Here is a 16,958-nt window from a genome sequence, read left to right as displayed (position 1 = left end):
TTTGAAGCAGGTGTTATATATTAAACTATCTAAATTCACACACAGAATTAGTGACATTAGAGATCAAAATAGAGTAATTAAACTTGCAATACATTAATATTAAAAGAGCTATACGTATATACTTTTAAAGATTTTTTTAAAAAAAGGGCACAAAAACACCTCTCTAAAAACAGACTTGGAAGAACATCTTGGAAACAAAAGTCGTATACCATAAAAGAAATATTTCATTCAGAATTTTAACGTAAGAACCATTTCTAATTTCAAGTTCTCTACTTAGGTACTCTCATTCATGAGAGAGGACAGCTTAGTGCGATATACCAGAAATTATCTTGAAATATTACCCAGGTGACTTTAATGTAATTATAGAAATATTTCGCTCAGGGAAAGACATTGTGTAGCTGCCCGGGTTCGAGCCCAGCTTTAATATAGCAAGCTAAAACACATCAAATGCCATTGAATGATACAGCATTTTGAAATGTTACAAAAAATTCAAATGCAATTACCTACATACTAAAATTTTGATCAAAAATTCAAGAAAACTAAGATACTCCTTTATCTTTCGAAGGAATCAAAGTCATATACTAATGTAGGAATGCTCAACCTATTGTACTATGAAACCTACACATAGGAATGAAATTTTGTCACCTACGTGAGATGTCCAATACCGAGAAATTCCGTAAATTGTAGAATAGAACCTGCGTCTGAAAACAGACGAAAGGTAAAACATTATTCAAATACTTTACCTTTAGCCTTGAAGCAGGTGTTCTATATTAAACTGTGTTAATTCACATACAGAATTAGTAATATAATAGCTCAAAATATTTTAAGAACCAAACACGCATTAAATAAACATTAAAAAATCTATATACGTTTATTAGTGTTACGAGGGTTTATTCTGAAATATTATAAGGTCACTTTCAAAGAAATGATAGAACTTTTCACTCAGGGAAGGGACATTCTGTCTGGCTGCCCGGGTTCCATCCCAGCTTCTGTTACAAAAGTTTCATAGAAGAATTTTAAAAATCCACAAACGAAACTTATGAAGAAATTATTGAACATACCTGGTTCTATGATTTAGCCATTCTTACAGACATAGTAACTAAATCTTAAATTTGAGGGAGGGGGCGAGAGAACTAAACTAAAGTCTTTGAATTAAAGGGTATTATAAATTCATTTTAAATCAAAATTAATTTTGTGAAAATACTACACAAATATGAGGAATATACATTTTTACCATAACGTAATGTACGTTTTGCCCCTTTGAAAATCTGGAGAACTAAGGGGTGAAATATAAGAAAACTGAAAGAATTATTTGGAAAATCTTCTCGAGCTTCAATCAGTTTCTAAATTAGATGTTTTGAGTGTATTTAAAATTAGGCTAACTACTTCATTCACTTCAAACCCATTACATAATACTAGTATTTAAGGAAAATGGTGAAAGACTGCAAATATGTTAAATAACAATTCTATTGATCTAGAAATGGAAATAACTGATTTTCATCCTAATTAAGATCAAGAATATCACAAAAAGCCATTTGAATAGTCCTAGAACAGAAAAATCATGAACAGTTAAACCTTTAAAAAGATAAATTCCTGCTTCCAATCTACTTAAAAATGTGAAAGAGGATTTTCAACAATGAACTTGTTAAAATCAATGTTTAGATACAGTATAACAAATCAACATCCCAACGACTGCAAGGATTTAGCCATAACATCGCATGTATCAGAGGCCAAAAAAAAAAAAAAAAAAAAAAAAAAAAAAAAAAAAAAAAACTCGCAGAAGAAATGCAGTGTTAAATTTCACATTAAAATACGATTTCCCTGTATTTAACTTTCATCTTGCTGAATTTTTTGTAAATAATGCAAAGAGTATACCTTTTCTTTAACATATTATACCACACATTTGTATACTTTGTGTAATGTATTTATAACTGAAATATTAAAAGTGCACTATATACTTGTAGCTCGCCAAAATTTTATAAACTCAAAATTGGCTCCCTTTAAGTTAAACTTGCACATAACTTCACTAAGGGAAGGAATGCAATTTTATTTCTTTTGTCTGTAGTTGGTTTCATTTTCATATAAAAAGAGTTAAAAATAGGGTTATCTAGGTAACAAAATTTAAACAGACATTTTCAGTAAAAATTACAGAATAAAAGATTTTGTTTCCCTGAAGATGCAACACCTCGCTATTCCAGGTATGGTACAGACTGCATACTGTCAGAAAGAAATTCCTTTTTTATACAGGGAATCCATATACTTTAATCTGTTTTTACACAAGTACTGTTTATGACTAATGGTCCAGGAGTAAAATACTTTATAGTTAATCCATCTAAATTTTTATTATTTCCGGTCATCTGTATAGACTGTTTATTTATCATGACTAAACTACCAATCTGCATTCTAGATACCTCATATGATTCTTCAAGTCACGTTTCGTAGCCTATCATTTCTAATACAGCAGGTACTTGCTGAGCGCAGACTTGTAAAGCGTGATTTCGCGTATAGCAGTACCTTACAGGATTCCATTTAATTTGTCCACTGCTAGAATTTCATTCATACGTGGTTCAACAATCATCCATCAACACCAGAAAGAATTTATCTGCTACTTTAAACAATTTCCATAGACTGAAAATGAAGTTCAAAAAAATCTTACAAATCTCAAATGCAAAGCATTCCGAAGAATTTTCACATATGGAAGATAGAGAAGTCAAACAATGAATCAGAAAATTACAAAAGAAGAATTGGGTGCTTATAAAACCCCTTGACAATAAAAGCGCTCATTACGAAAAACAGCTTTTAACTGAAGATTAGATGAAGGAATCATTAAATAACAGAGAAGCAATGTCTGATCTTCTAGCGGAGATGGACACAATTAAAGAAAAAAATGGACACTTTAAAAGAGCTACTGGGAAATATGTGCTCTTTACAGCGACATGGTTACAGTTGCATCAGTCATTCTTATAAGCAAAAGACGTCAGCTTTTTCAAAAAATAATTCTGCCATGTATTTGCCAAGAGAACGAAAACAAGTCCTAAAGAAATTTTCAGAGTGCTTTTCAAAACCAAGTTGAAAGTTAGTCTGCAGAATTTTACTTCGATAATAATAAAACATCTCTGATTTTATTTCAAAATGAATTTTTTTTTTATCGATTTTAAAGAGATCTTCGCAAATTGGTTCATAAAACTTCACAACATGCCACAATTGTTCAGATTAGGGACAAAATATAAAGTATGCTTAAAACAACTAAGAAAAAGCACATTTTGAGCATCCTTAACAGAAGACAATTTGGCTCCACTAACTTTCTTTACAAGTATACATTAAATTTTTATTTACATTTCTTTTTTATTCAACACTTAACTTTCAATGGTTTTAAGAGAAACATCACTTGATAGAGAGACTCTAAATTCAGAAAAAAACTGAAACAAATTTGGTTTATACCCAGGCAGTGCAATTACACTGGCCTGTTGGGAAGAGAAGACCCTGTTGGACATGGAAAATATTAGGCCACACAGAGAGGAAAATGTTTAGCCTCCTCCTCGTAATGCGAAAGGAGGCCACTTGGGAAAAAATTACACCACAGCAGTACTTTTGAAACCACTATGAAGCAACAGAACTCTAACAAATCTCAGACTTCTGATAATTATAGTGTGATTAACAGTTCAACCTCACTTCGAATATTACAATACAATATAGAGAAAGCACCAATTCAGACACTTCAATATGAAATTCAAAACCTACGAAATTAATGCACAAATGCTACCCTAAACATTAAAACATAATGTGACACGTTCATGTAAAATAAATAACTAGTAAAGCTCCAATATAAAGCAACATGTGAAAAGGGATGGACAAATTATAACATTCAAGTATTTCTAGTGGAAATAAAGTTGATATAAAACAAGACTTACCAGCCACAGATGTCTTTTTGCTCTGCATTATTCCCCCATTCTTTTCATCATCGTTCTTTTTCTTTCACGATATCATGTTCTGAATTCCAAGAGTGCACAAAAGTGATGACAAATTACACTAGAAGAGGCCAAAAGGGAAAAAAACAGGAATCATTAGATTTTAACTACTTCGATACACAAAGAGAAATATCTAAAACTTCAAGAGTCGCCTTCTTTGTTTTAAACTCCAGCAATGTGCTACATTGTTACTAAAAGCATGACTGCAATCGATAGAAAAGCTGATTTTCCTAATATGACAGAAGTACAGTAAGCGAAAGGGGTATTTAATATATGGGTACAACATGAATAATGAAAGAAAAAAAATTAGACAGTCATTACGGATACACAGAATAAAAGGGATAATGATCTTCGAGAAGAGTAAATAATTGCAGCGCTGGTAGAAAGATGGCACCAAAAGACAAAGAGCAGGTAATTTTAAATCACAAATAAAGAAAATAAACATTACTGCTAGCTTTGAAGCAGGTGTTATATATTAAACTATCTAAATTCACACACAGAATTAGTGACATAAGAGATCAAAATAGAGTAATTAAACTTGCAATACATTAATATTAAAAGAGCTATACGTATATACTTTTAAAGATTTTTTTAAAAAAAGGGCACAAAAACACCTCTCTAAAAACAGACTTGGAAGAACATCTTGGAAACAAAAGTCGTATACCATAAAAGAAATATTTCATTCAGAATTTTAACGTAAGAACCATTTCTAATTTCAAGTTCTCTACTTAGGTACTCTCATTCATGAGAGAGGACAGCTTAGTGCGATATACCAGAAATTATCTTGAAATATTACCAGGTGACTTTAATGTAATTATAGAAATATTTCGCTCAGGGAAAGACATTGTGTAGCTGCCCGGGTTCGAGCCCAGCTTTAATATAGCAAGCTAAAACACATCAAATGCCATTGAATGATACAGCATTTTGAAATGTTACAAAAAATTCAAATGCAATTTCGTGGAAGAGCTATTGCAATTACCTACATACTAAAATTTTGACCAAAAATTCAAGAAAACTAAGATACTCCTTTATCTTTCGAAGGAATCAAAGTCATATACTAATGTAGGGATGCTCAACCTATTGTACTATGAAACCTACACATAGGAATGAAATTTTGTCACCTATGTGAGATGTCCAATACCGAGAAATTCCGTAAATTGTAGAATAGAACCTGCGTCTGAAAACAGACGAAAGGTAAAACATTATTCAAATACTTTACCTTTAGCCTTGAAGCAGGTGTTCTAAATTAAACTGTGTTAATTCACATACAGAATTAGTAATATAATAGCTCAAAATATTTTAAGAACCAAACACGCATTAAATAAACATTAAAAAATCTATATACGTTTATTAGTGTTACGAGGGTTTATTCTGAAATATTATAAGGTCACTTTCAAAGAAATGATAGAACTTTTCACTCAGGGAAGGGACATTCTGTCTGGCTGCCCGGGTTCCATCCCAGCTTCTGTTACAAAAGTTTCATAGAAGAATTTTAAAAATCCAGAAACGAAACTTATGAAGAAATTATTGAACATACCTGGTTCTATGATTTAGCCATTCTTACAGACATAGTAACTAAATCTTAAATTTGAGGGAGGGGGCGAGAGAACTAAACTAAAGTCTTTGAATTAAAGGGTATTATAAATTCATTTTAAATCAAAATTAATTTTGTGAAAATATTACACAAATATGAGGAATATACATTTTTACCATAACGTAATGTACATTTTGCCCCTTTGAAAATCTGGAGAACTAAGGGGTGAAATATAAGAAAACTGAAAGAATCATTTGGAAAATCTCCTCGAGCTTCAATCAGTTTCTAAATTAGATGTTTTGAGTGTATTTAAAATTAGGCTAACTACTTCATTCACTTCAAACCCATTACATAATACTAGTATTTAAGAAAAATGGTGAAAGACTGCAAATATGTTAAATAACAATTCTATTGATCTAGAAATGGAAATAACTGATTTTCATCCTAATTAAGATCAAGAATATCACAAAAAGCCATTTGAATAGTCCTAGAACAGAAAAATCATGAACAGTTAAACCTTTAAAACGATAAATTCCTGCTTCCAATCTACTTAAAAATGTGAAAGAGGATTTTCAACAATGAACTTGTTAAAATCAATGTTTAGATACAGTATAACAAATCAACATCCCAACGACTGCAAGGATTTAGCCATAACATCGCATGTATCAGAGGGAAAAAAAAAAAAAAAAAACTCGCAGAAGAAATGCAGTGTTAAATTTCACATTAAAATACGATTTCCCTGTATTTAACTTTCATCTTGCTGAATTTTTTGTAAATAATGCAAAGAGTATACCTTTTCTTTAACATATTATACCACACATTTTTATACTTTGTGTAATGTATTTATAACTGAAATATTAAAGATGCACTATATACTTGTAGCTCGCCAAAATTTTATAAACTCAAAATTGGCTCCCTTTAAGTTAAACTTGCACATAACTGCACTAAGGGAAGGAATGCAATTTTATTTCTTTTGTCTTTATTTGGTTTCATTTTCATATAAAAAGAGTTAAAAATAGGGTTATCTAATTTTGTTATCTAGGTAACAAAATTTAAACAGACATTTTCAGTAAAAATTACAGAATAAAAGATTTTGTTTCCCTGAAGATGCAACACCTCGCTATTCCAGGTATCGTACAGACTGCATACTGTCAGAAAGAAATTCCTTTTTATACAGGGAATCCATATACTTTAATCTGTTTTTACACAAGTACTGTTTATGACCAATGGTCCAGGAGTAAAATACTTTATAGTTAATCCATCTAAATTTTTATTATTTCCGGTCATCTGTATAGACTGTTTATTTATCATGACTAAACTACCAATCTGCATTCTAGATACCTCATATGATTCTTCAAGTCACGTTTCGTAGCCTATCATTTCTAATACAGCAGGTACTTGCTGAGCGCAGACTTGTAAAGCGTGATTTCGCGTATAGCAGTACCTTACAGGATTCCATTTAATTTGTCCACTGCTAGAATTTCATTCATACGTGGTTCAACAATCATCCATCAACACCAGAAAGAATTTATCTGCTACTTTAAACAATTTCCATAGACTGAAAATGAAGTTCAAAAAAATCTTACAAATCTCAAATGCAAAGCATTCCGAAGAATTTTCACATATGGAAGATAGAGAAGTCAAACAATGAATCAGAAAATTACAAAAGAAGAATTGGGTGCTTATAAAACCCCTTGACAATAAAAGCGCTCATTACGAAAAACAGCTTTTAACTGAAGATTAGATGAAGGAATCATTAAATAACAGAGAAGCAATGTCTGATCTTCTAGCGGAGATGGACACAATTAAAGAAAAAAATGGACACTTTAAAAGAGCTACTGGGAAATATGTGCTCTTTACAGCGACATGGTTACAGTTGCATCAGTCATTCTTATAAGCAAAAGACGTCAGCTTTTTCAAAAAATAATTCTGCCATGTATTTGCCAAGAGAACGAAAACAAGTCCTAAAGAAATTTTCAGAGTGCTTTTCAAAACCAAGTTGAAAGTTAGTCTGCAGAATTTTACTTCGATAATAATAAAACATCTCTGATTTTATTTCAAAATGAATTTTTTTTTTATCGATTTTAAAGAGATCTTCGCAAATTGGTTCATAAAACTTCACAACATGCCACAATTGTTCAGATTAGGGACAAAATATAATAAAGTATGCTTAAAACAACTAAGAAAAAGCACATTTTGAGCATCCTTAACAGAAGACAATTTGGCTCCACTAACTTTCTTTACAAGTATACATTAAATTTTTATTTACATTTCTTTTTTATTCAACACTTAACTTTCAATGGTTTTAAGAGAAACATCACTTGATAGAGAGACTCTAAATTCAGAAAAAAACTGAAACAAATTTGGTTTATACCCAGGCAGTGCAATTACACTGGCCTGTTGGGAAGAGAAGACCCTGTTGGACATGGAAAATATTAGGCCACACAGAGAGGAAAATGTTTAGCCTCCTCCTCGTAATGCGAAAGGAGGCCACTTGGGAAAAAATTACACCACAGCAGTACTTTTGAAACCACTATGAAGCAACAGAACTCTAACAAATCTCAGACTTCTGATAATTATAGTGTGATTAACAGTTCAACCTCACTTCGAATATTACAATACAATATAGAGAAAGCACCAATTCAGACACTTCAATATGAAATTCAAAACCTACGAAATTAATGCACAAATGCTACCCTAAACATTAAAACATAATGTGACACGTTCATGTAAAATAAATAACTAGTAAAGCTCCAATATAAAGCAACATGTGAAAAGGGATGGACAAATTATAACATTCAAGTATTTCTAGTGGAAATAAAGTTGATATAAAACAAGACTTACCAGCCACAGATGTCTTTTTGCTCTGCATTATTCCCCCATTCTTTTCATCATCGTTCTTTTTCTTTCACGATATCATGTTCTGAATTCCAAGAGTGCACAAAAGTGATGACAAATTACACTAGAAGAGGCCAAAAGGGAAAAAAACAGGAATCATTAGATTTTAACTACTTCGATACACAAAGAGAAATATCTAAAACTTCAAGAGTCGCCTTCTTTGTTTTAAACTCCAGCAATGTGCTACATTGTTACTAAAAGCATGACTGCAATCGATAGAAAAGCTGATTTTCCTAATATGACAGAAGTACAGTAAGCGAAAGGGGTATTTAATATATGGGTACAACATGAATAATGAAAGAAAAAAAATTAGACAGTCATTACGGATACACAGAATAAAAGGGATAATGATCTTCGAGAAGAGTAAATAATTGCAGCGCTGGTAGAAAGATGGCACCAAAAGACAAAGAGCAGGTAATTTTAAATCACAAATAAAGAAAATAAACATTACTGCTAGCTTTGAAGCAGGTGTTATATATTAAACTATCTAAATTCACACACAGAATTAGTGACATAAGAGATCAAAATAGAGTAATTAAACTTGCAATACATTAATATTAAAAGAGCTATACGTATATACTTTTAAAGATTTTTTTAAAAAAAGGGCACAAAAACACCTCTCTAAAAACAGACTTGGAAGAACATCTTGGAAACAAAAGTCGTATACCATAAAAGAAATATTTCATTCAGAATTTTAACGTAAGAACCATTTCTAATTTCAAGTTCTCTACTTAGGTACTCTCATTCATGAGAGAGGACAGCTTAGTGCGATATACCAGAAATTATCTTGAAATATTACCAGGTGACTTTAATGTAATTATAGAAATATTTCGCTCAGGGAAAGACATTGTGTAGCTGCCCGGGTTCGAGCCCAGCTTTAATATAGCAAGCTAAAACACATCAAATGCCATTGAATGATACAGCATTTTGAAATGTTACAAAAAATTCAAATGCAATTTCGTGGAAGAGCTATTGCAATTACCTACATACTAAAATTTTGACCAAAAATTCAAGAAAACTAAGATACTCCTTTATCTTTCGAAGGAATCAAAGTCATATACTAATGTAGGGATGCTCAACCTATTGTACTATGAAACCTACACATAGGAATGAAATTTTGTCACCTATGTGAGATGTCCAATACCGAGAAATTCCGTAAATTGTAGAATAGAACCTGCGTCTGAAAACAGACGAAAGGTAAAACATTATTCAAATACTTTACCTTTAGCCTTGAAGCAGGTGTTCTAAATTAAACTGTGTTAATTCACATACAGAATTAGTAATATAATAGCTCAAAATATTTTAAGAACCAAACACGCATTAAATAAACATTAAAAAATCTATATACGTTTATTAGTGTTACGAGGGTTTATTCTGAAATATTATAAGGTCACTTTCAAAGAAATGATAGAACTTTTCACTCAGGGAAGGGACATTCTGTCTGGCTGCCCGGGTTCCATCCCAGCTTCTGTTACAAAAGTTTCATAGAAGAATTTTAAAAATCCAGAAACGAAACTTATGAAGAAATTATTGAACATACCTGGTTCTATGATTTAGCCATTCTTACAGACATAGTAACTAAATCTTAAATTTGAGGGAGGGGGCGAGAGAACTAAACTAAAGTCTTTGAATTAAAGGGTATTATAAATTCATTTTAAATCAAAATTAATTTTGTGAAAATATTACACAAATATGAGGAATATACATTTTTACCATAACGTAATGTACATTTTGCCCCTTTGAAAATCTGGAGAACTAAGGGGTGAAATATAAGAAAACTGAAAGAATCATTTGGAAAATCTCCTCGAGCTTCAATCAGTTTCTAAATTAGATGTTTTGAGTGTATTTAAAATTAGGCTAACTACTTCATTCACTTCAAACCCATTACATAATACTAGTATTTAAGAAAAATGGTGAAAGACTGCAAATATGTTAAATAACAATTCTATTGATCTAGAAATGGAAATAACTGATTTTCATCCTAATTAAGATCAAGAATATCACAAAAAGCCATTTGAATAGTCCTAGAACAGAAAAATCATGAACAGTTAAACCTTTAAAACGATAAATTCCTGCTTCCAATCTACTTAAAAATGTGAAAGAGGATTTTCAACAATGAACTTGTTAAAATCAATGTTTAGATACAGTATAACAAATCAACATCCCAACGACTGCAAGGATTTAGCCATAACATCGCATGTATCAGAGGGAAAAAAAAAAAAAAAAAACTCGCAGAAGAAATGCAGTGTTAAATTTCACATTAAAATACGATTTCCCTGTATTTAACTTTCATCTTGCTGAATTTTTTGTAAATAATGCAAAGAGTATACCTTTTCTTTAACATATTATACCACACATTTTTATACTTTGTGTAATGTATTTATAACTGAAATATTAAAGATGCACTATATACTTGTAGCTCGCCAAAATTTTATAAACTCAAAATTGGCTCCCTTTAAGTTAAACTTGCACATAACTGCACTAAGGGAAGGAATGCAATTTTATTTCTTTTGTCTTTATTTGGTTTCATTTTCATATAAAAAGAGTTAAAAATAGGGTTATCTAATTTTGTTATCTAGGTAACAAAATTTAAACAGACATTTTCAGTAAAAATTACAGAATAAAAGATTTTGTTTCCCTGAAGATGCAACACCTCGCTATTCCAGGTATCGTACAGACTGCATACTGTCAGAAAGAAATTCCTTTTTATACAGGGAATCCATATACTTTAATCTGTTTTTACACAAGTACTGTTTATGACCAATGGTCCAGGAGTAAAATACTTTATAGTTAATCCATCTAAATTTTTATTATTTCCGGTCATCTGTATAGACTGTTTATTTATCATGACTAAACTACCAATCTGCATTCTAGATACCTCATATGATTCTTCAAGTCACGTTTCGTAGCCTATCATTTCTAATACAGCAGGTACTTGCTGAGCGCAGACTTGTAAAGCGTGATTTCGCGTATAGCAGTACCTTACAGGATTCCATTTAATTTGTCCACTGCTAGAATTTCATTCATACGTGGTTCAACAATCATCCATCAACACCAGAAAGAATTTATCTGCTACTTTAAACAATTTCCATAGACTGAAAATGAAGTTCAAAAAAATCTTACAAATCTCAAATGCAAAGCATTCCGAAGAATTTTCACATATGGAAGATAGAGAAGTCAAACAATGAATCAGAAAATTACAAAAGAAGAATTGGGTGCTTATAAAACCCCTTGACAATAAAAGCGCTCATTACGAAAAACAGCTTTTAACTGAAGATTAGATGAAGGAATCATTAAATAACAGAGAAGCAATGTCTGATCTTCTAGCGGAGATGGACACAATTAAAGAAAAAAATGGACACTTTAAAAGAGCTACTGGGAAATATGTGCTCTTTACAGCGACATGGTTACAGTTGCATCAGTCATTCTTATAAGCAAAAGACGTCAGCTTTTTCAAAAAATAATTCTGCCATGTATTTGCCAAGAGAACGAAAACAAGTCCTAAAGAAATTTTCAGAGTGCTTTTCAAAACCAAGTTGAAAGTTAGTCTGCAGAATTTTACTTCGATAATAATAAAACATCTCTGATTTTATTTCAAAATGAATTTTTTTTTTATCGATTTTAAAGAGATCTTCGCAAATTGGTTCATAAAACTTCACAACATGCCACAATTGTTCAGATTAGGGACAAAATATAATAAAGTATGCTTAAAACAACTAAGAAAAAGCACATTTTGAGCATCCTTAACAGAAGACAATTTGGCTCCACTAACTTTCTTTACAAGTATACATTAAATTTTTATTTACATTTCTTTTTTATTCAACACTTAACTTTCAATGGTTTTAAGAGAAACATCACTTGATAGAGAGACTCTAAATTCAGAAAAAAACTGAAACAAATTTGGTTTATACCCAGGCAGTGCAATTACACTGGCCTGTTGGGAAGAGAAGACCCTGTTGGACATGGAAAATATTAGGCCACACAGAGAGGAAAATGTTTAGCCTCCTCCTCGTAATGCGAAAGGAGGCCACTTGGGAAAAAATTACACCACAGCAGTACTTTTGAAACCACTATGAAGCAACAGAACTCTAACAAATCTCAGACTTCTGATAATTATAGTGTGATTAACAGTTCAACCTCACTTCGAATATTACAATACAATATAGAGAAAGCACCAATTCAGACACTTCAATATGAAATTCAAAACCTACGAAATTAATGCACAAATGCTACCCTAAACATTAAAACATAATGTGACACGTTCATGTAAAATAAATAACTAGTAAAGCTCCAATATAAAGCAACATGTGAAAAGGGATGGACAAATTATAACATTCAAGTATTTCTAGTGGAAATAAAGTTGATATAAAACAAGACTTACCAGCCACAGATGTCTTTTTGCTCTGCATTATTCCCCCATTCTTTTCATCATCGTTCTTTTTCTTTCACGATATCATGTTCTGAATTCCAAGAGTGCACAAAAGTGATGACAAATTACACTAGAAGAGGCCAAAAGGGAAAAAAACAGGAATCATTAGATTTTAACTACTTCGATACACAAAGAGAAATATCTAAAACTTCAAGAGTCGCCTTCTTTGTTTTAAACTCCAGCAATGTGCTACATTGTTACTAAAAGCATGACTGCAATCGATAGAAAAGCTGATTTTCCTAATATGACAGAAGTACAGTAAGCGAAAGGGGTATTTAATATATGGGTACAACATGAATAATGAAAGAAAAAAAAATTAGACAGTTATTACGGATACACAGAATAAAAGGGATAATGATCTTCGAGAAGAGTAAATAATTGCAGCGCTGGTAGAAAGATGGCACCAAAAGACAAAGAGCAGGTAATTTTAAATCACAAATAAAGAAAATAAACATTACTGCTAGCTTTGAAGCAGGTGTTATATATTAAACTATCTAAATTCACACACAGAATTAGTGACATAAGAGATCAAAATAGAGTAATTAAACTTGCAATACATTAATATTAAAAGAGCTATACGTATATACTTTTAAAGATTTTTTTAAAAAAAGGGCACAAAAACACCTCTCTAAAAACAGACTTGGAAGAACATCTTGGAAACAAAAGTCGTATACCATAAAAGAAATATTTCATTCAGAATTTTAACGTAAGAACCATTTCTAATTTCAAGTTCTCTACTTAGGTACTCTCATTCATGAGAGAGGACAGCTTAGTGCGATATACCAGAAATTATCTTGAAATATTACCAGGTGACTTTAATGTAATTATAGAAATATTTCGCTCAGGGAAAGACATTGTGTAGCTGCCCGGGTTCGAGCCCAGCTTTAATATAGCAAGCTAAAACACATCAAATGCCATTGAATGATACAGCATTTTGAAATGTTACAAAAAATTCAAATGCAATTTCGTGGAAGAGCTATTGCAATTACCTACATACTAAAATTTTGACCAAAAATTCAAGAAAACTAAGATACTCCTTTATCTTTCGAAGGAATCAAAGTCATATACTAATGTAGGGATGCTCAACCTATTGTACTATGAAACCTACACATAGGAATGAAATTTTGTCACCTATGTGAGATGTCCAATACCGAGAAATTCCGTAAATTGTAGAATAGAACCTGCGTCTGAAAACAGACGAAAGGTAAAACATTATTCAAATACTTTACCTTTAGCCTTGAAGCAGGTGTTCTATATTAAACTGTGTTAATTCACATACAGAATTAGTAATATAATAGCTCAAAATATTTTAAGAACCAAACACGCATTAAATAAACATTAAAAAATCTATATACGTTTATTAGTGTTACGAGGGTTTATTCTGAAATATTATAAGGTCACTTTCAAAGAAATGATAGAACTTTTCACTCAGGGAAGGGACATTCTGTCTGGCTGCCCGGGTTCCATCCCAGCTTCTGTTACAAAAGTTTCATAGAAGAATTTTAAAAATCCAGAAACGAAACTTATGAAGAAATTATTGAACATACCTGGTTCTATGATTTAGCCATTCTTACAGACATAGTAACTAAATCTTAAATTTGAGGGAGGGGGCGAGAGAACTAAACTAAAGTATTTGAATTAAAGGGTATTATAAATTCATTTTAAATCAAAATTAATTTTGTGAAAATATTACACAAATATGAGGAATATACATTTTTACCATAACGTAATGTACGTTTTGCCCCTTTGAAAATCTGGAGAACTAAGGGGTGAAATATAAGAAAACTGAAAGAATCATTTGGAAAATCTCCTCGAGCTTCAATCAGTTTCTAAATTAGATGTTTTGAGTGTATTTAAAATTAGGCTAACTACTTCATTCACTTCAAACCCATTACATAATACTAGTATTTAAGAAAAATGGTGAAAGACTGCAAATATGTTAAATAACAATTCTATTGATCTAGAAATGGAAATAACTGATTTTCATCCTAATTAAGATCAAGAATATCACAAAAAGCCATTTGAATAGTCCTAGAACAGAAAAATCATGAACAGTTAAACCTTTAAAACGATAAATTCCTGCTTCCAATCTACTTAAAAATGTGAAAGAGGATTTTCAACAATGAACTTGTTAAAATCAATGTTTAGATACAGTATAACAAATCAACATCCCAACGACTGCAAGGATTTAGCCATAACATCGCATGTATCAGAAAGAAAAAAAAAAAAAAAAAAACTCGCAGAAGAAATGCAGTGTTAAATTTCACATTAAAATACGATTTCCCTGTATTTAACTTTCATCTTGCTGAATTTTTTGTAAATAATGCAAAGAGTATACCTTTTCTTTAACATATTATACCACACATTTTTATACTTTGTGTAATGTATTTATAACTGAAATATTAAAAGTGCACTATATACTTGTAGCTCGCCAAAATTTTATAAACTCAAAATTGGCTCCCTTTAAGTTAAACTTGCACATAACTGCACTAAGGGAAGGAATGCAATTTTATTTCTTTTGTCTTTATTTGGTTTCATTTTCATATAAAAAGAGTTAAAAATAGGGTTATCTAATTTTGTTATCTAGGTAACAAAATTTAAACAGACATTTTCAGTAAAAATTACAAAATAAAAGATTTTGTTTCCCTGAAGATGCAACACCTCGCTATTCCAGGTATCGTACAGACTGCATACTGTCAGAAAGAAATTCCTTTTTATACAGGGAATCCATATACTTTAATCTGTTTTTACACAAGTACTGTTTATGACCAATGGTCCAGGAGTAAAATACTTTATAGTTAATCCATCTAAATTTTTATTATTTCCGGTCATCTGTATAGACTGTTTATTTATCATGACTAAACTACCAATCTGCATTCTAGATACCTCATATGATTCTTCAAGTCACGTTTCGTAGCCTATCATTTCTAATACAGCAGGTACTTGCTGAGCGCAGACTTGTAAAGCATGATTTCGCGTATAGCAGTACCTTACAGGATTCCATTTAATTTGTCCACTGCTAGAATTTCATTCATACGTGGTTCAACAATCATCCATCAACACCAGAAAGAATTTATCTGCTACTTTAAACAATTTCCATAGACTGAAAATGAAGTTCAAAAAAATCTTACAAATCTCAAATGCAAAGCATTCCGAAGAATTTTCACATATGGAAGATAGAGAAGTCAAACAATGAATCAGAAAATTACAAAAGAAGAATTGGGTGCTTATAAAACCCCTTGACAATAAAAGCGCTCATTACGAAAAACAGCTTTTAACTGAAGATTAGATGAAGGAATCATTAAATAACAGAGAAGCAATGTCTGATCTTCTAGCGGAGATGGACACAATTAAAGAAAAAAATGGACACTTTAAAAGAGCTACTGGGAAATATGTGCTCTTGACAGCGACATGGTTACAGTTGCATCAGTCATTCTTATAAGCAAAAGACGTCAGCTTTTTCAAAAAATAATTCTGCCATGTATTTGCCAAGAGAACGAAAACAAGTCCTAAAGAAATTTTCAGAGTGCTTTTCAAAACCAAGTTGAAAGTTAGTCTGCAGAATTTTACTTCGATAATAATAAAACATCTCTGATTTTATTTCAAAATGAATTTTTTTTTTATCGATTTTAAAGAGATCTTCGCAAATTGGTTCATAAAACTTCACAACATGCCACAATTGTTCAGATTAGGGACAAAATATAATAAAGTATGCTTAAAACAACTAAGAAAAAGCACATTTTGAGCATCCTTAACAGAAGACAATTTGGCTCCACTAACTTTCTTTACAAGTATACATTAAATTTTTATTTACATTTCTTTTTTATTCAACACTTAACTTTCAATGGTTTTAAGAGAAACATCACTTGATAGAGAGACTCTAAATTCAGAAAAAAACTGAAACAAATTTGGTTTATACCCAGGCAGTGCAATTACACTAGCCTGTTGGGAAGAGAAGACCCTGTTGGACATGGAAAATATTAGGCCACACAGAGAGGAAAATGTTTAGCCTCCTCCTCGTAATGCGAAAGGAGGCCACTTGGGAAAAAATTACACCACAGCAGTACTTTTGAAACCACTATGAAGCAACAGAACTCTAACAAATCTCAGACTTCTGATAATTATAGTG

Source organism: Stegodyphus dumicola, chromosome X1 (genome assembly GCF_044657685.1).
Source record: "Stegodyphus dumicola isolate Sdum_Otavi_A_Nest chromosome X1, ASM4465768v1".
Classification (NCBI taxonomy): Eukaryota; Metazoa; Arthropoda; class Arachnida; order Araneae; family Eresidae; genus Stegodyphus; species Stegodyphus dumicola.
Note: the sequence above shows the minus strand (reverse complement) of the source record.